Genomic DNA, 22,645 nt, shown 5'->3' on the forward strand with positions numbered 1-22,645 from the left:
ATCCCTCTGACCTTCTTATTGACGATGAAACACAGAAATTGCATCGGAATGAAATAGAAACGGCACAATGCCGATTAAGTACATGAAAACTGAATCTTCTTACTGTCTATGTTTTGAACCATTTCTGTAACACTAGTTATAGATTCCGATGCTTCACTTCAGGTTTACTGTATCCCTCTGACCTTCTTATTGACGATGAAACACAGATATTGCAACGGAATTAATTAAAAATGCACAATGCCGATTTAAGTACAAGAAAACTGACTCTTCTTACTGTGTATGTTTTGAACCATTCATGACACACTAGTTATAGATTCCGATGCTTCACTTCAGGTTAACTGTATACCTCTGACCTTCTTATTGACGATGAAACACAGAAATTGCGTTGGAATTAAATACAAAAGGCACCATGCCGACTCAAGTACAAGAACACTGGCTCATCTTACTGTCTATGATTTGAAACTTTCCTGTGAGACCGGTTTTAGATTCCGATGCTTCACTTCAGGTTTACTGTATCCCTCTGACCCTCTTATTGACGATGAAACACAGATATTGCATCGGAATTAGAAACAAAAGGCACAATGCTGATATAAATGCAAGAAAACTGACTCTTCTTACTGTCTATGTTTTGAACCATTCATGTGACTCTAATTATAGATTCCGATGCATCACTTCAGGTTTACTGTATCCCTCTGACCTTCTTATTGACGATGAAACACAGAAATTGCATCGGAATAAGATACAAAAGGCACAGTGCTGATATAAATACAAGAAAACTGACTCTTCTTACTGTCTATGTTTTGAACCATTCATGTGACTCTAATTATAGATTCCGATGCTTCACTTCAGGTTTACTGTATCCCTCTGACCTTCTTATTGACGGTGAAATACAGAAATTGCATCGGAATTAAATACAAAAGGCACAATGCCGACTGAACTACAAGAAAACTGACTCCTCTTACTGTCTATGTTTTGAACCATTCCTGTGACACTAGTTATAGATTCCGACGTTTCACTTCAGGTTCACTGTATCCCTCTCACCTTCTTATTGACGATGAAACACTGAAATTGCATCGGAATTAAATACAAAATGCACAATGCGGACTTAAGAACAAGAAAACTGACTCTTCTTACTGTCTATGTTTTGAACCATTCCTGTGAGACTAGTGATAGATTCCGACGCTTCACTTCAGGTTTACTGTATGCCTCTGACCTTATTATTGACGATGAAACACAGAAATTGCATCGGAATTAAATACAAAAGGCCCAATGCCGACTTAAGTACAACAAAACTGACTCTTCTTACTGTCTATGTTTTGAACCATTCCTGTGACACTAGTTATAGATTCCGATGCTTCACTTCAGGTTTACTGTATCCCTCTGACCTTCTTATTGACGATGAAACACAGAAATTGCATCGGAATTAAATACAAAAGGCACAATGCCGACTTAAGTACAAGAAAACTGTCTCTTCTTACTGTCTATGTATTGAACCATGCCTGTGACACTATTTATAGATTCCGATGCTTCCCTTCAGGTTTACTGTATCCCTCTGACCTTCTTACTGACGATGAAACACAGAAACTGCATCGGAATTAAATAGAAAAGGCACAATGCCGATTTAAGTACAAGAAAACTGACTCTTCTTACTGTCTATGTTTTGAACCATTCCTGTGACACTAGTTATAGATTCCGATGCTTCACTTCAGGTTTACTGTATCCCTCTGACCTTCTTATTGACGATGAAACACAGAAATTGCATCGGAATTAAATACAAAAAAAGCACAATGCCGACTTAGGCACAAGAAAACTCACTCTTCTTACTGCCTATGTTTTGAACCATACCAGTGACACTAGTTATAGATTCCGATGCTTCACTTCAGGTTTACTGTATCCCTCTGACCATCTTATTGACGATGAAACACCGAAATTGCATCGGAATTAAATACAAAAGGCACAATGCCAACTTTTGTACAAGAAAACTGACTCTTCTTACTCTCTATGATTCGAACCATTCCTGTGACACTAGTTATAGATTCCGATGCTTCACTTCAGGTTCACTGTATCCCTCTGACCTTCTTATTGACGATGAAACACTGAAATTGCATCGGAATTAAATACAAAAGGCACAATGCCGACGTAAGTACAAGAAAACTGACTCTTCTTACTGTCTATGTTTTGAACCATTCCTGTGACACTAGTTATAGATTCCGACGCTTCACTTCAGGTTTACTGTATGCCTCTGACCTTATTATTGACAATGAAACACAGAAATTGCATCGGAATTAAATACAAAAGGCCCAATGACCACTTAAGTACAACAAAACTGACTCTTCTTACTGTCTATGTTTTGATCCATTCCTGTGACACTAGTTATAGATTCCGATGCTTCACTTCAGGTTTACTGTATCCCTCTGACCTTCTTATTGACGATGAAACACAGAAATTGCATCGGATTAAATACAAAAGGCACAATGCCGACTTAAGTACAAGAAAACTGATCTTCTTACTGTCTATGTTTTGAACCATTACTGTGACACTAGTTATAGAATCCGATACCTCACTTCAGGTTCACTATATCCCTCTGACCTTCTTATTGACGATGAAACACTGAAATTGCATCGGAATTAATAACAAAAGGCACAATGCCGACTTAAGTACAAGAAAACTGATCTTCTTACTGTCTATGTTTTGAACCATTCCTGTGACACTAGTTATAGAATCCGATGCTTCACTTCAGGTTTACTGTATACCTCTGACCTTCTTATTGACGATGAAACACAGAAAATGCATCGGAATTAAATACAAAAGGCACAAATCCGACTTAAATACAAGAAAACTGATTCTTCTTACTGTCTATGTTTTGAACCATTCATGTGACACTAGTTATAGATTTCGATGCTTCACTGTTGGTTTACTGTATCCCTCTGACCTTCTTATTGACGATGAAACACAGAAATTGCATCGGAATGAAATAGAAACGGCACAATGCCGATTAAGTACATGAAAACTGATTCTTCTTACTGTCTATGTTTTGAACCATTTCTGTAACACTAGTTATAGATTCCGATGCTTCACTTCAGGTTTACTGTATCCCTCTGACCTTCTTATTGACGATGAAACACAGATATTGCAACGGAATTAATTAAAAATGCACAATGCCGATTTAAGTACAAGAAAACTGACTCTTCTTACTGTGTATGTTTTGAACCATTCATGACACACTAGTTATAGATTCCGATGCTTCACTTCAGGTTAACTGTATACCTCTGACCTTCTTATTGACGATGAAACACAGAAATTGCGTTGGAATTAAATACAAAAGGCACCATGCCGACTCAAGTACAAGAACACTGGCTCATCTTACTGTCTATGATTTGAAACTTTCCTGTGAGACCGGTTTTAGATTCCGATGCTTCACTTCAGGTTTACTGTATCCCTCTGACCCTCTTATTGACGATGAAACACAGATATTGCATCGGAATTAGATACAAAAGGCACAATGCTGATATAAATGCAAGAAAACTGACTCTTCTTACTGTCTATGTTTTGAACCATTCATGTGACTCTAATTATAGATTCCGATGCATCACTTCAGGTTTACTGTATCCCTCTGACCTTCTTATTGACGATGAAACACAGAAATTGCATCGGAATTAGATACAAAAGGCACAGTGCTGATATAAATACAAGAAAACTGACTCTTCTTACTGTCTATGTTTTGAACCATTCATGTGACTCTAATTATAGATTCCGATGCTTCACTTCAGGTTTACTGTATCCCTCTGACCTTCTTATTGACGGTGAAATACAGAAATTGCATCGGAATTAAATACAAAAGGCACAATGCCGACTGAACTACAAGAAAACTGACTCTTCTTACTGTCTATGTTTTGAACCATTCCTGTGACACTAGTTATAGATTCCGACGTTTCACTTCAGGTTCACTGTATCCCTCTCACCTTCTTATTGACGATGAAACACTGAAATTGCATCGGAATTAAATACAAAATGCACAATGCGGACTTAAGAACAAGAAAACTGACTCTTCTTACTGTCTATGTTTTGAACCATTCCTGTGAGACTAGTGATAGATTCCGACGCTTCACTTCAGGTTTACTGTATGCCTCTGACCTTATTATTGACGATGAAACACAGAAATTGCATCGGAATTAAATACAAAAGGCCCAATGCCGACTTAAGTACAACAAAACTGACTCTTCTTACTGTCTATGTTTTGAACCATTCCTGTGACACTAGTTATAGATTCCGATGCTTCACTTCAGGTTTACTGTATCCCTCTGACCTTCTTATTGACGATGAAACACAGAAATTGCATCGGAATTAAATACAAAAGGCACAATGCCGACTTAAGTACAAGAAAACTCTCTCTTCTTACTGTCTATGTATTGAACCATGCCTGTGACACTATTTATAGATTCCGATGCTTCCCTTCAGGTTTACTGTATCCCTCTGACCTTCTTACTGACGATGAAACACAGAAACTGCATCGGAATTAAATAGAAAAGGCACAATGCCGATTTAAGTACAAGAAAACTGACTCTTCTTACTGTCTATGTTTTGAACCATTCCTGTGACACTAGTTATAGATTCCGATGCTTCCCTTCAGGTTTACTGTATCCCTCTGACCTTCTTATTGACGATGAAACACAGAAATTGCATCGGAATTAAATACAAAAAAAGCACAATGCCGACTTAGGTACAAGAAAACTCACTCTTCTTACTGCCTATGTTTTGAACCATACCAGTGACACTAGTTATAGATTCCGATGCTTCACTTCAGGTTTACTGTATCCCTCTGACCATCTTATTGACGATGAAACACCGAAATTGCATCGGAATTAAATACAAAAGGCACAATGCCAACTTTTGTACAAGAAAACTGACTCTTCTTACTCTCTATGATTCGAACCATTCCTGTGACACTAGTTATAGATTCCGATGCTTCACTTCAGGTTTACTGTATGCCTCTGACCTTATTATTGACAATGAAACACAGAAATTGCATCGGAATTAAATACAAAAGGCCCAATGAACACTTAAGTACAACAAAACTGACTCTTCTTACTGTCTATGTTTTGATCCATTCCTGTGACACTAGTTATAGATTCCGATGCTTCACTTCAGGTTTACTGTATCCCTCTGACCTTCTTATTGACGATGAAACACAGAAATTGCATCGGAAATAAATACAAAAGGCACAATGGCGACTTAAGTACAAGAAAACTGACTCTTCTTACTGTCTAAGTTTTGACCCATTCCTGTGACACTAGTTATAGATTCCGATGCTTCCCTTCAGGTTTACTGTATCCCTCTGACCTTCTTACTGACGATGAAACACAGAAATTGCATCGCAATTAAATAGAAATGGCAGAATGCCGATTTAAGTACAAGAAAACTGACTCTTCTTACTGTCTATGTTTTGACCCATTCCTGTGACACTAGTTATAGATTCCGATGCTTCACTTCAGGTTTGCTGTATCTCTCTGACCTTCGTATTGACGATGAAACACAGAAATTAAATCGGAATTAAAAACAAAAGGCACAATACCGACTTAAGTACAAGAAAACTGACTCTTCTTACTATCTATGTTTTGAACAATGCCTGTGACCCTAGTTATAGATTCCGATGCTTCACTTCAGGTTTACCGCATCCCTCTGACCTTCTTATTGACGATGAAACACAGAAATTGCAACGGATTAAATACAAAAGGCACAATGCCGACTTAAGTACAAGAAAATTGATCTTCTTACTGTCTATGTTTTGAAGCATTCCTGTGACACTAGTTATAGAATCCGATGCTTCACTTCAGGTTCACTGTATCCCTCTGACCTTCTTATTGACGATGAAACACAGAAATTGCATCGGATTAAATACAAAAGGCAAAATGCCGACTTAAGTACAAGAAAACTGAGCTTCTTACTGTCTATGTTTTGAACCATTCCTGTGACACTAGTTATAGAATCCGATGCTGCACTTCAGGTTCACTATATCCCTCTGACCTTCTTATTGACGATGAAACACTGAAATTGCATCGGAATTAATAACAAAAGGCACAATGCCGACTTAAGTACAAGAAAACTCACTCTTCTTACTGTCTATGTTTTGAACCATTCCTGTGACACTAGTTATAGAATCCGATACTTCACTTCAGGTTCACTATATCCCTCTGATCTTCTTATTGACGATGAGTCATTGAAATAGCATCGGAATTAAATACAAAAGGCACAATGCCGACTTAAGTACAAGAAAACTGACTCTTCATACCGTCTGTGTTTTGAACCATACCTGTGACACTAATTATAGATTCCGATGCTTCACTTCAGGTTTACTGTATACCTCTGACCTTCTTATTGACGATGAAACACAGAAAATGCATCGGAATTAAATACAAAAGGCACAAATCCGACTTAAATACAAGAAAACTGACTCTTCTTACTGTCTATGTTTTGAACCATTCATGTGACACTAGTTATAGATTTCGATGCTTCACTGTTGGTTTACTGTATCCCTCTGACCTTCTTATTGACGATGAAACACAGAAATTGAATCGGAATCAAATACAAACGGCACAATGCCGACTTAAGTACAATAAGACTGGCTCTTCTTACTGTCTGTGTTTTCAACCCTTCCTGTGACACAAGTAATAGATTCCGATGCTTCACTTCAGGTTTACTGTATCCCTCTGACCTTCTTATTGACGATGAAACACAGAAATTGCATCGGAATGAAATAGAAAAGGCACAATGCCGATTAAGTACATGAAAACTGATTCTTCTTACTGTCTATGTTTTGAACCATTTCTGTGACACTAGTTATAGATTCCGATGCTTCACTTCAGGTTTACTGTATCCCTCTGACCTTCTTATTGACGATGAAACACAGAAATTGCATCGGATTAAATACAAAACGCACAATGCCGACTTAAGTACAAGAAAACTGATCTTCTTACTGTCTATGTTTTGAACCATTCCTGTGACACTAGTTATAGAATCCGATGCTTCACTTCAGGTTCACTATATCCCTCTGACCTTCTTATTGACGATGAAACACTGAAATTGCATCGGAATTAATAACAAAAGGCACAATGCCGACTTAAGTACAAGAAAACTGATCTTCTTACTGTCTATGCTTTGAACCATTCCTGTGACACTAGTTATAGAATCCGATGCTTCACTTCAGGCTCACTATATCCCTCTGACCTTCTTATTGACGATGAGTTATTGAAATAGCATCGGAATTAAATACAAAAGGCACAATGCCGACTTAAGTACAAGAAAACTGACTCTTCATACCGTCTATGTTTTGAACCATACCTGTGACACTAATTATAGATTCCGATGCTTCACTTCAGGTTTACTGTATAACTCTGACCTTCTTATTGACGATGAAACACAGAAAATGCATCGGAATTAAATACAAAAGGCACAAATCCGACTTAAATACAAGAAAACTGACTCTTCTTACTGTATATGTTTTGAACCATTCATGTGACACTAGTTATAGATTTCGATGCTTCACTGTTGGTTTACTGTATCCCTCTGACCTTCTTATTGACGATGAAACACAGAAATTGCATCGGAATGAAATAGAAAAGGCACAATGCCGATTAAGTACATGAAAACTGATTCTACTTACTGTCTATGTTTTGAACCATTTCTGTGACACTGATTATAGATTCCGATGCTTCACTTCAGGTTTACTGTATCCCTCTGACCTTCTTATTGACGATGAAACACAGATATTGCATCGGAATTAAATACAAAAGGCACCATGTCGACTCAAGTACAAGAAGACTGGCTCATCTTACTGTCTATGATCTGAAACTTTCCTGTGAGACCGGTTTTAGATTCCGATGCTTCACTTCAGGTTTACTGTATCCCTCTGACCCTCTTATTGACGATGAAACACAGATATTGCATAGGAATTAGATACAAAAGGCACAATGCTGATATAAATACAAGAAAACTGACTGTTCTTACTGTCTATGTTTTGAACCATTCATGTGACTCTAATTATAGATTCCGATGCATCACTTCAGGTTTACTCTATCCCTATGACCTTCTTATTGACGGTGAAATACAGAAATTGCATCGGAATTAAATACAAAAGGCACAATGCCGACTGAACTACAAGAAAACTTACTCTTCTTACTGTCTATGTTTTGAACCATTCCTGTGACACTAGTTATAGATTCCGATGTTTCACTTCAGGTTCACTGTATCCCTCTCACCTTCTTATTGACGATGAAACACTGAAATTGCATCGGAATTAAATACAAAAGGCACAATGCGGACTTAAGTACAAGAAAACTGACTCTTCTTACTGTCTATGTTTTGAACCATTCCTGTGAGACTAGTTATAGATTCCGACGCTTCACTTCAGGTTTACTGTATGCCTCTGACCTTATTGTTGTTGTTGTTGTGGTCTTCAGTCCTGAGACTGGTTTGATGCAGCTCTCCATGCTACTCTATCCTGTGCAAGCTTTTTCATCTCCCAGTACCTACTGCAACCTACATCCTTCTGAATCTGCTTAGTGTATTCATCTCTTGGTCTCCCTCTACGATTTTTACCCTCCACGCTGCCCTCCAATACTAAATTGGTGATCCCTTGATGCCTCAGAACATGTCCTCCCAACCGATCCCTTCTTCTGGTCAAGTTGTGCCACAAACTTCTCTTCTCCCCAATCCTATTCAATACTTCCTCATTAGTTATGTGATCTACCCATCTAATCTTCAGCATTCTTCTGTAGCACCACATTTCGAAAGCTTCTATTCTCTTCTTGTCCAAACTATTTATCGTCCATGTTTCACTTCCATACATGGCTACACTCCATACGAATACTTTCAGAAATGACTTCCTGACACTTAAATCAATACTGGATGTTAACAAATTTCTCTTCTTCAGAAACGCTTTCCTTGCCATTGCCAGCCTACATTTTATATCCTCTCTACTTCGACCATCATCAGTTATGTTGCTCCCCAAATAGCAAAACTCCTTTACTACTTTAAGTGCCTCATTTCCTAATCTAATTCCCTCAGCATCACCCGACTTAATTAGACTACATTCCATTATCCTTGTTTTGCTTTTGTTGATGTTCATCTTATATCCTCCTTTCAAGACACTGTCCATTCCATTCAACTGCTCTTCCAAGTCCTTTGCTGTCTCTGACAGAATTACAATGTCATCGGCGAACCTCAAAGTTTTTATTTCTTCTCCATGAATTTTAATACCTACCCCAAATTTTTCTTTTGTTTCCTTTACTGCTTGCTCAATATACAGATTGAACAACATCGGGGAGAGGCTACAACCCTGTCTTACTCCCTTCCCAACCACTGCTTCCCTTTCATGTCCCTCGACTCTTATAACTGCCATCTGGTTTCTGTACAAATTGTAAATAGCCTTTCGCTCCCTGTATTTTACCCCTGCCACCTTTAGAATTTTAAAGAGAGTATTCCAGTCAACATTGTCAAAAGCTTTCTCTAAGTCTACAAATGCTAGAAACGTAGGTTTGCCTTTCCTTAATCTTTCTTCTAAGATAAGTCGTAAGGTCAGTATTGCCTCACGTGTTCCAGTGTTTCTACGGAATCCAAACTGATCTTCCCCGAGGTTGGCTTCTACTAGTTTTTCCATTCGTCTGTAAAGAATTCGTGTTAGTATTTTGCAGCTGTGACTTATTAAGCTGATAGTTCGGTAATTTTCACATCTGTCAACACCTGCTTTCTTCGGGATTGGAATTATTATATTCTTCTTGAAGTCTGAGGGTATTTCGCCTGTTTCATACATCTTGCTCACCAGACATCTTGCTCACCTGACCTTATTATTGACGATGAAACACAGAAATCGCATCGGAATTAAATACAAAAGGCCCAATGCCGACTTAAGTACAACAAAACTGACTCTTCCTACTGTCTATGTTTTGAACCATTCCTGTGACACTAGTTATAGAATCCGATGCATCACTTCAGGTTTACTGTATCCCTCTGACCTTCTTATTGACGATGAAACACAGAAATTGCATCGGAATTAAATACAAAAGGCACAATGCCGACTTAAGTACAAGAAAACTGTCTCTTCTTACTGTCTATGTTTTGAACCATTCCTGTGACACTAGTTATAGATTCCGATGCTTCCCTTCAGGTTTACTGGATCCCTCTGACCTTCTTACTGACGATGAAACACAGAAACTGCATCGGAATTAAATAGAAAAGGCACAATGCCGATTTAAGTACAAGAAAACTGACTCTTCTTACTGTCTATGTTTTGAACCATTCCTGTGACACTAGTTATAGATTCCGATGCTTCACTTCAGGTTTACTGTATCCCTCTGACCTTCTTATTGACGATGAAACACAGAAATTGCATCGGAATTAAATACAAAAAAAGTACAATGCCGACTTAGGTACAAGAAAACTCACTCTTCTTACTGCCTATGTTTTGAAACATACCAGTGACACTAGTTATAGATTCCGATGCTTCACTTCAGGTTTACTGTATCCCTCTGACCATCTTATTGACGATGAAACACCGAAATTGCATCGGAATTAAATACAAAAGGCACAATGCCAACTTTTGTACAAGAAAACTGACTCTTCTTACTCTCTATGATTTGAACCATTCCTGTGACACTAGTTATAGATTCCGATGCTTCACTTCAGGTTCACTGTATCCCTCTGACCTTCTTATTGACGATGAAACACTGAAATTGCATCGGAATTAAATACAAAATGCACAATGCCGACGTAAGTACAAGAAAACTGACTCTCCTTACTGTCTATGCTTTGAACCATTCCTGTGACACTAGTTATAGATTCCGACGCTTCACTTCAGGTTTACTGTATGGCTCTGACCTTATTATTGACAATGAAACACAGAAATTGCATCGGAATTAAATACAAAAGGCCCAATGCCCACTTAAGTACAACAAAACTGACTCTTCTTACTGTCTATGTTTTGATCCATTCCTGTGACACTAGTTATAGATTCCGATGCTTCACTTCAGGTTTACTGTATCCCTCTGACCTTCTTATTGACGATGAAACACAGAAATTGCATCGGATTTAAATACAAAAGGCACAATGCCGACTTAAGTACAAGAAAACTGACTCTTCTTACTGTCTATGTTTTGAACCATTCCTGTGACACTAGTTATAGATTCCGATGCTTCGCTTCAGTTTTACTGTATCCCTCTGACCTTCTTACTGACGATGAAACACAGAAATTGCATTGCAATTAAATAGAAATGGCAGAATGCCGATTTAAGTACAAGAAAACTGACTCTTCTTACTGTCTATGTTTTGAACCATTCCTGTGACACTAGTTATAGATTCCGATGCTTCACTTCAGGTTTACTGTATCTCTCTGACCTTCTTATTGACGATGAAACACAGAAATTGAATCGGAATTAAATACAAAAGGCACAATGCCGACTTAAGTACAAGAAAACTGACTCTTCTTACTATCTACGCTTTGAACAATGCCTGTGACACTAGTTATAGATTCCAATGCTTCACTTCAGGTTTACCGTATCCCTCTGACCTTCTTATTGACGATGAATCACAGAAATTGCAACGGATTAAATACAAAAGGCACAATGCCGACTTAAGTACAAGAAAACTGACTCTTCTTACTGTCTATGTTTTGAACCATTCCTGTGACACTAGTTATAGATTCCGATGCCTCACTTCAGGTTTACTGTATGCTTCTGACCTTCTTATTGACGATGAAACACAGAAATTGCATCGGAATTAAATACAAAAGGCACCATGCCGACTTAAGTACAAGAAAACTGACTCTTCATACAGGCTATGTTTTGGACCATTCCTGTGACACTAGTTATAGATTCCGATGCTTTACTTCAGGTTTACTGTATCCCTCTGACCTTCTTATTGACGATGAAACACAGAAATTGCATCGGATTAAATACAAAAGGCACAATGCCGACTTAAGTACAAGAAAACTGATCTTCTTACTGTCTATGTTTTGAACCATTCCTGTGACACTAGTTATAGAATCCGATGCTTCACTTCAGGTTCACTATATCCCTCTGACATTCTTTTTGACGATGAAACACTGAAATTGCATCGGAATTAATAACAAAAGGCACAATGCCGACTTAAGTACAAGAAAACTCACTCTTCTTACTGTCTATGTTTTGAACCATTCCTGTGACACTAGTTATAGAATCCGATGCTTCACTTCAGGTTCACTATATCCCTCTGACCTTCTTATTGACGATGAGTCATTGAAATAGCATCGGAATTAAAAACAAAAGGCACAATGCCGACTTAAGTACAAGAAAACTGACTCTTCATACCGTCTATGTTTTGAACCATACCTGTGACACTAATTATAGATTCCGATGCTTCACTTCAGGTTTACTGTATACCTCTGACCTTCTTATTGACGATGAATCACAGAAAATGCATCGGAATTAAATACAAAAGGCACAAATCCGACTTAAATACAAGAAAACTGACTCTTCTTACTGTCTATGTTTTGAACCATTCATGTGACACTAGTTATAGATTTCGATGCTTCACTGTTGGTTTACTGTATCCCTCTCACCTTCGTATTGACGATGACACACAGAAATTGAATCGGAATCAAATACAAAAGGCACAATGCCGACTTAAGTACAATAAGACTGGCTCTTCTTACTGTCTGTGTTTTCAACCCTTCCTGTGACACAAGTTATAGATTCCGATGCTTCACTTCAGGTTTACTGTATCCCTCTGACCTTCTTATTGACGATGAAACACAGAAATTGCATCGGAATGAAATAGAAAAGGCACAATGCCGATTAAGTACATGAAAACTGATTCTTCTTACTGTCTATGTTTTGAACCATTTCTGTGACACTAGTTATAGATTCCGATGCTTCACTTCAGGTTTACTGTATCCCTCTGACCTTCTTATTGACGATGAAACACAGATATTGCATCGGAATTAATTACAAATGCACAATGCCGACTTAAGTACAAGAAAACTGACTCTTCTTACTGTCTATGTTTTGAACCATTCATGTGACACTAGTTATAGATTCCGATGCTTCACTTCAGATTCACTGTATCCCTCTGACCTTCTTATTGACGATGAAACACAGAAATTGCATCGGAATGAAATAGAAAAGGCACAATGCCGATTAAGTACATGAAAACTGATTCTTCTTACTGTCTATGTTTTGAACCATTTCTGTGACACTAGTTATAGATTCCGATGCTTCACTTCAGGTTTACTGTATCCCTCTGACCTTCTTATTGACGATGAAACACAGATATTGCATCGGAATTAATTACAAATGCACAATGCCGACTTAAGTACAAGAAAACTGACTCTTCTTACAGTCTATGTTTTGAACCATTCATGAGACACTAGTTATAGATTCCGATGCTTCACGTCAGGTTTACTGTATACCTCTGACCTTCTTATTGACGATGAAACACAGAAATTGCGTCGGAATTAAATACAAAAGGCACCATGCCGACTCAAGTACAAGAAGACTGGCTCATCTTACTGTCTATGATTTGAAACTTTGCTGTGAGACCGGTTTTAGATTCCGATGCTTCACTTCAGGTTTACTGTATCCCTCTGACCCTCTTATTGACGATGAAACACAGATATTGCATCGGAATTAGATACAAAAGGCACAATGCTGATATAAATACAAGAAAACTGACTCTTCATACTGTCTATGTTTTGAACCATTCATGTGACTCTAATTATAGATTCCGATGCATCACTTCAGGTTTACTGTATCCCTCTGACCTTCTTATTGACGATGAAACACAGAAATTGCATCGGAATTAGATACAAAAGGCACAGTGCTGATATAAATACAAGAAAACTGACTCTTCTTACTGCCTATGTTTTGAACCATTCATGTGACTCTAATTATAGATTCCGATGCTTCACTTCAGGTTTACTGTATCCCTCTGACCTTCTTATTGACGGTGAAATACAGAAATTGCATCGGAATTAAATACAAAAGGCACAATGCCGACTGAACTACAAGAAAACTGACTCTTCTTACTGTCTATGTTTTGAACCATTCCTGTGACACTAGTTATATATTCCGACGTTTCACTTCAGGTTCACTGTATCCCTCTGACCCTCTTATTGACGATGAAACACAGAAATTGCAACGGATTAAATACAAAAGGCACAATGCCGACTTAAGTACAAGAAAACTGATCTTCTTACAGTCTATGTTTTGAAGCCTTCCTGTGACACTAGTTATAGAATCCGATGCTTCACTTCAGGTTCACTATATCCCTCTGACCTTCTTATTGACGATGAGTCACTGAAATTGCATCGGAATTAAATACAAAAGGCACAATGCCGACTTAAATACAAGAAAACTGACTCTTCTTACTGTCTATGTTTTGAATCATTCCTGTGACACTAGTTATAGATTCCGATGCTTCACTTCAGGTTTACTTAATGCTTCTGACCTTCTTATTGACGATGAAACACAGAAATTGCATCGGAATTAAATACAAAAGGCACCATGCCGACTTAAGTACAAGAAAACTGACTCTTCATACTGTCTATGTTTTGAACCATTCCTGTGACACTAGTTATAGATTCCGATGCATTACTTCAGGTTTACTGTATCCCTCTGACCTTCTTATTGACGATGAAACACAGAAATTGCATCGGATTAAATACAAAAGGCACAATGCCGACTTAAGTACAAGAAAACTGATCTTCTTACTGTCTATGTTTAGAACCATTACTGTGACACTAGTTATAGAATCCGATACCTCACTTCAGGTTCACTATATCCCTCTGACCTTCTTATTGACGATGAAACACTGAAATTGCATCGGAATTTATTACAAAAGGCACAATGCCGACTTAAGTACAAGAAAACTGATCTTCTTACTGTCTATGTTTTGAACCATTCCTGTGACACTAGTTATAGAATCCGATGCTTCACTTCAGGTTTACTGTATACCTCTGACCTTCTTATTGACGATGAAACACAGAAAATGCATCGGAATTAAATACAAAAGGCACAAATCCGACTTAAATACAAGAAAACTGATTCTTCTTACTGTCTATGTTTTGAACCATTCATGTGACACTAGTTATAGATTTCGATGCTTCACTGTTGGTTTACTGTATCCCTCTGACCTTCTTATTGACGATGAAACACAGAAATTGCATCGGAATGAAATAGAAACGGCACAATGCCGATTAAGTACATGAAAACTGATTCTTCTTACTGTCTATGTTTTGAACCATTTCTGTAACACTAGTTATAGATTCCGATGCTTCACTTCAGGTTTACTGTATCCCTCTGACCTTCTTATTGACGATGAAACACAGATATTGCAACGGAATTAATTAAAAATGCACAATGCCGATTTAAGTACAAGAAAACTGACTCTTCTTACTGTGTATGTTTTGAACCATTCATGAGACACTAGTTATAGATTCCGATGCTTCACTTCAGGTTAACTGTATACCTCTGACCTTCTTATTGACGATGAAACACAGAAATTGCGTTGGAATTAAATACAAAAGGCACCATGCCGACTCAAGTACAAGAACACTGGCTCATCTTACTGTCTATGATTTGAAACTTTCCTGTGAGACCGGTTTTAGATTCCGATGCTTCACTTCAGGTTTACTGTATCCCTCTGACCCTCTTATTGACGATGAAACACAGATATTGCATCGGAATTAGATATAAAAGGCACAATGCTGATATAAATGCAAGAAAACTGACTCTTCTTACTGTCTATGTTTTGAACCATTCATGTGACTCTAATTATAGATTCCGATGCATCACTTCAGGTTTACTGTATCCCTCTGACCATCTTATTGACGATGAAACACAGAAATTGCATCGGAATTAGATACAAAAGGCACAGTGCTGATATAAATACAAGAAAACTGACTCTTCTTACTGTCTATGTTTTGAACCATTCATGTGACTCTAATTATAGATTCCGATGCTTCACTTCAGGTTTACTGTATCCCTCTGACCTTCTTATTGACGGTGAAATACAGAAATTGCATCGGAATTAAATACAAAAGGCACAATGCCGACTGAACTACAAGAAAACTGACTCTTCTTACTGTCTATGTTTTGAACCATTCCTGTGACACTAGTTATAGATTCCGACGTTTCACTTCAGGTTCACTGTATCCCTCTCACCTTCTTATTGACGATGAAACACTGAAATTGCATCGGAATTAAATACAAAATGCACAATGCGGACTTAAGACCAAGAAAACTGACTCTTCTTACTGTCTATGTTTTGAACCATTCCTGTGAGACTAGTTATAGATTCCGACGCTTCACTTCAGGTTTACTGTATGCCTCTGACCTTATTATTGACGATGAAACACAGAAATTGCATCGGAATTAAATACAAAAGGCCCAATGCCGACTTAAGTACAACAAAACTGACTCTCCTTACTGTCTATGTTTTGAACCATTCCTGTGACACTAGTTATAGATTCCGATGCTTCACTTCAGGTTTACTGTATCCCTCTGACCTTCTTATTGACGATGAAACACAGAAATTGCATCGGAATTAAATACAAAAGGCACAATGCCGACTTAAGTACAAGAAAACTGTCTCTTCTTACTGTCTATGTATTGAACCATGCCTGTGACACTATTTATAGATTCCGATGCTTCCCTTCAGGTTTACTGTATCCCTCTGACCTTCTTACTGACGATGAAACACAGTAATTGCATCGGAATTAAATAGAAAAGGCACAATGCCGATTTAAGTACAAGAAAACTGACTCTTCTTACTGTCTATGTTTTGAACCATTCCTGTGACACTAGTTATAGATTCCGATGCTTCACTTCAGGTTTACTGTATCCCTCTGACCTTCTTATTGACGATGAAACACAGAAATTGCATCGGAATTAAATACAAAAAAAGCACAATGCCGACTTAGGTACAAGAAAACTCACTCTTCTTACTGCCTATGTTTTGAACCATACCAGTGACACTAGTTATAGATTCCGATGCTTCACTTCAGGTTTACTGTATCCCTCTGACCATCTTATTGACGATGAAACACCGAAATTGCATCGGAATTAAATACAAAAGGCACAATGCCAACTTTTGTACAAGAAAACTGACTCTTCTTACTCTCTATGATTTGAACCATTCCTGTGACACTAGTTATAGATTCCGATGCTTCACTTCAGGTTCACTGTATCCCTCTGACCTTCTTATTGACGATGAAACACTGAAATTGCATCGGAATTAAATACAAAAGGCACAATGCCGACGTAAGTACAAGAAAACTGACTCTTCTTACTGTCTATGTTTTGAACCATTCCTGTGACACTAGTTATAGATTCCGACGCTTCACTTCAGGTTTACTGTATGCCTCTGACCTTATTATTGACAATGAAACACAGAAATTGCATCGGAATTAAATACAAAAGGCCCAATGACCACTTAAGTACAACAAAACTGACTCTTCTTAGTGTCTATGTTTTGATCCATTCCTGTGACACTAGTTATAGATTCCGATGCTTCACTTCAGGTTTACTGTATCCCTCTGACCTTCTTATTGACGATGAAACACAGAAATTGCATCGGAAATAAATACAAAAGGCACAATGGCGACTTAAGTACAAGAAAACTGACTCTTCTTACTGTCTAAGTTTTGACCCATTCCTGTGACACTAGTTATAGATTCCGATGCTTCCCTTCAGGTTTACTGTATCCCTCTGACCTTCTTACTGACGATGAAACACAGAAATTGCATCGCAATTAAATAGAAATGGCAGAATGCCGATTTAAGTACAAGAAAACTGACTCTTCTTACTGTCTATGTTTTGACCCATTCCTGTGACACTAGTTATAGATTCCGATGCTTCACTTCAGGTTTGCTGTATCCCTCTGACCTTCGTATTGACGATGAAACACAGAAATTAAATCGGAATTAAAAACAAAAGGCACAATGCCGACTTAAGTACAAGAAAACTGACTCTTCTTACTATCTATGTTTTGAACAATGCCTGTGACCCTAGTTATAGATTCCGATGCTTCACTTCAGGTTTACCGCATCCCTCTGACCTTCTTATTGACGATGAAACACAGAAATTGCAACGGATTAAATACAAAAGGCACAATGCCGACTTAAGTACAAGAAAATTGATCTTCTTACTGTCTATGTTTTGAAGCATTCCTGTGACACTAGTTATAGAATCCGATGCTTCACTTCAGGTTCACTGTATCCCTCTGACCTTCTTATTGACGATGAAACACAGAAATTGCATCGGATTAAATACAAAAGGCACAATGCCGACTTAAGTACAAGAAAACTGAGCTTCTTACTGTCTATGTTTTGAACCATTCCTGTGACACTAGTTATAGAATCCGATGCTTCACTTCAGGTTCACTATATCCCTCTGACCTTCTTATTGACGATGAAACACTGAAATTGCATCGGAATTAATAACAAAAGGCACAATGCCGACTTAAGTACAAGAAAACTCACTCTTCTTACTGTCTATGTTTTGAACCATTCCTGTGACACTAGTTATAGAATCCGATACTTCACTTCAGGTTCACTATATCCCTCTGATCTTCTTATTGACGATGAGTCATTGAAATAGCATCGGAATTAAATACAAAAGGCACAATGCCGACTTAAGTACAAGAAAACTGACTCTTCATACCGTCTGTGTTTTGAACCATACCTGTGACACTAATAATAGATTCCGATGCTTCACTTCAGGTTTACTGTATACCTCTGACCTTCTTATTGACGATGAAACACAGAAAATGCATCGGAATTAAATACAAAAGGCACAAATCCGACTTAAATACAAGAAAACTGACTCTTCTTACTGTCTATGTTTTGAACCATTCATGTGACACTAGTTATAGATTTCGATGCTTCACTGTTGGTTTACTGTATCCCTCTGACCTTCTTATTGACGATGAAACACAGAAATTGAATCGGAATCGAATACAAACGGCACAATGCCGACTTAAGTACAATAAGACTGGCTCTTCTTACTGTCTGTGTTTTCAACCCTTCCTGTGACACAAGTTATAGATTCCGATGCTTCACTTCAGGTTTACTGTATCCCTCTGACCTTCTTATTGACGATGAAACACAGAAATTGCATCGGAATGAAATAGAAAAGGCACAATGCCGATTAAGTACATGAAAACTGATTCTTCTTACTGTCTATGTTTTGAACCATTTCTGTGACACTAGTTATAGATTCCGATGCTTCACTTCAGGTTTACTGTATCCCTCTGACCTTATTATTGACGATGAAACACAGAAATTGCATCGGATTAAATACAAAACGCACAATGCCGACTTAAGTACAAGAAAACTGATCTTCTTACTGTCTATGTTTTGAACCATTCCTGTGACACTAGTTATAGAATCCGATGCTTCACTTCAGGTTCACTATATCCCTCTGACCTTCTTATTGACGATGAAACACTGAAATTGCATCGGAATTAATAACAAAAGGCACAATGCCGACTTAAGTACAAGAAAACTGATCTTCTTACTGTCTATGCTTTGAACCATTCCTGTGACACTAGTTATAGAATCCGATGCTTCACTTCAGGCTCACTATATCCCTCTGACCTTCTTATTGACGATGAGTTATTGAAATAGCATCGGAATTAAATACAAAAGGCACAATGCCGACTTAAGTACAAGAAAACTGACTCTTCATACCGTCTATGTTTTGAACCATACCTGTGACACTAATTATAGATTCCGATGCTTCACTTCAGGTTTACTGTATAACTCTGACCTTCTTATTGACGATGAAACACAGAAAATGCATCGGAATTAAATACAAAAGGCACAAATCCGACTTAAATACAAGAAAACTGACTCTTCTTACTGTATATGTTTTGAACCATTCATGTGACACTAGTTATAGATTTCGATGCTTCACTGTTGGTTTACTGTATCCCTCTGACCTTCTTATTGACGATGAAACACAGAAATTGCATCGGAATGAAATAGAAAAGGCACAATGCCGATTAAGTACATGAAAACTGATTCTACTTACTGTCTATGTTTTGAACCATTTCTGTGACACTGATTATAGATTCCGATGCTTCACTTCAGGTTTACTGTATCCCTCTGACCTTCTTATTGACGATGAAACACAGATATTGCATCGGAATTAAATACAAAAGGCACCATGTCGACTCAAGTACAAGAAGACTGGCTCATCTTACTGTCTATGATCTGAAACTTTCCTGTGAGACCGGTTTTAGATTCCGATGCTTCACTTCAGGTTTACTGTATCCCTCTGACCCTCTTATTGACGATGAAACACAGATATTGCATAGGAATTAGATACAAAAGGCACAATGCTGATATAAATACAAGAAAACTGACTGTTCTTACTGTCTATGTTTTGAACCATTCATGTGACTCTAATTATAGATTCCGATGCATCACTTCAGGTTTACTCTATCCCTATGACCTTCTTATTGACGGTGAAATACAGAAATTGCATCGGAATGAAATACAAAAGGCACAATGCCGACTGAACTACAAGAAAACTTACTCTTCTTACTGTCTATGTTTTGAACCATTCCTGTGACACTAGTTATAGATTCCGATGTTTCACTTCAGGTTCACTGTATCCCTCTCACCTTCTTATTGACGATGAAACACTGAAATTGCATCGGAATTAAATACAAAAGGCACAATGCGGACTTAAGTACAAGAAAACTGACTCTTCTTACTGTCTATGTTTTGAACCATTCCTGTGAGACTAGTTATAGATTCCGACGCTTCACTTCAGGTTTACTGTATGCCTCTGACCTTATTGTTGTTGTTGTTGTGGTCTTCAGTCCTGAGACTGGTTTGATGCAGCTCTCCATGCTACTCTATCCTGTGCAAGCTTTTTCATCTCCCAGTACCTACTGCAACCTACATCCTTCTGAATCTGCTTAGTGTATTCATCTCTTGGTCTCCCTCTACGATTTTTACCCTCCACGCTGCCCTCCAATACTAAATTGGTGATCCCTTGATGCCTCAGAACATGTCCTCCCAACCGATCCCTTCTTCTGGTCAAGTTGTGCCACAAACTTCTCTTCTCCCCAATCCTATTCAATACTTCCTCATTAGTTATGTGATCTACCCATCTAATCTTCAGCATTCTTCTGTAGCACCACATTTCGAAAGCTTCTATTCTCTTCTTGTCCAAACTATTTATCGTCCATGTTTCACTTCCATACATGGCTACACTCCATACGAATACTTTCAGAAATGACTTCCTGACACTTAAATCAATACTGGATGTTAACAAATTTCTCTTCTTCAGAAACGCTTTCCTTGCCATTGCCAGCCTACATTTTATATCCTCTCTACTTCGACCATCATCAGTTATGTTGCTCCCCAAATAGCAAAACTCCTTTACTACTTTAAGTGCCTCATTTCCTAATCTAATTCCCTCAGCATCACCCGACTTAATTAGACTACATTCCATTATCCTTGTTTTGCTTTTGTTGATGTTCATCTTATATCCTCCTTTCAAGACACTGTCCATTCCATTCAACTGCTCTTCCAAGTCCTTTGCTGTCTCTGACAGAATTACAATGTCATCGGCGAACCTCAAAGTTTTTATTTCTTCTCCATGAATTTTAATACCTACCCCAAATTTTTCTTTTGTTTCCTTTACTGCTTGCTCAATATACAGATTGAACAACATCGGGGAGAGGCTACAACCCTGTCTTACTCCCTTCCCAACCACTGCTTCCCTTTCATGTCCCTCGACTCTTATAACTGCCATCTGGTTTCTGTACAAATTGTAAATAGCCTTTCGCTCCCTGTATTTTACCCCTGCCACCTTTAGAATTTTAAAGAGAGTATTCCAGTCAACATTGTCAAAAGCTTTCTCTAAGTCTACAAATGCTAGAAACGTAGGTTTGCCTTTCCTTAATCTTTCTTCTAAGATAAGTCGTAAGGTCAGTATTGCCTCACGTGTTCCAGTGTTTCTACGGAATCCAAACTGATCTTCCCCGAGGTTGGCTTCTACTAGTTTTTCCATTCGTCTGTAAAGAATTCGTGTTAGTATTTTGCAGCTGTGACTTATTAAGCTGATAGTTCGGTAATTTTCACATCTGTCAACACCTGCTTTCTTCGGGATTGGAATTATTATATTCTTCTTGAAGTCTGAGGGTATTTCGCCTGTTTCATACATCTTGCTCACCAGACATCTTGCTCACCTGACCTTATTATTGACGATGAAACACAGAAATCGCATCGGAATTAAATACAAAAGGCCCAATGCCGACTTAAGTACAACAAAACTGACTCTTCCTACTGTCTATGTTTTGAACCATTCCTGTGACACTAGTTATAGAATCCGATGCATCACTTCAGGTTTACTGTATCCCTCTGACCTTCTTATTGACGATGAAACACAGAAATTGCATCGGAATTAAATACAAAAGGCACAATGCCGACTTAAGTACAAGAAAACTGTCTCTTCTTACTGTCTATGTTTTGAACCATTCCTGTGACACTAGTTATAGATTCCGATGCTTCCCTTCAGGTTTACTGGATCCCTCTGACCTTCTTACTGACGATGAAACACAGAAACTGCATCGGAATTAAATAGAAAAGGCACAATGCCGA

This window comes from Schistocerca serialis, chromosome 11 (genome assembly GCF_023864345.2).
Source record: "Schistocerca serialis cubense isolate TAMUIC-IGC-003099 chromosome 11, iqSchSeri2.2, whole genome shotgun sequence".
In the NCBI taxonomy this organism is placed as follows: domain Eukaryota; kingdom Metazoa; phylum Arthropoda; class Insecta; order Orthoptera; family Acrididae; genus Schistocerca; species Schistocerca serialis.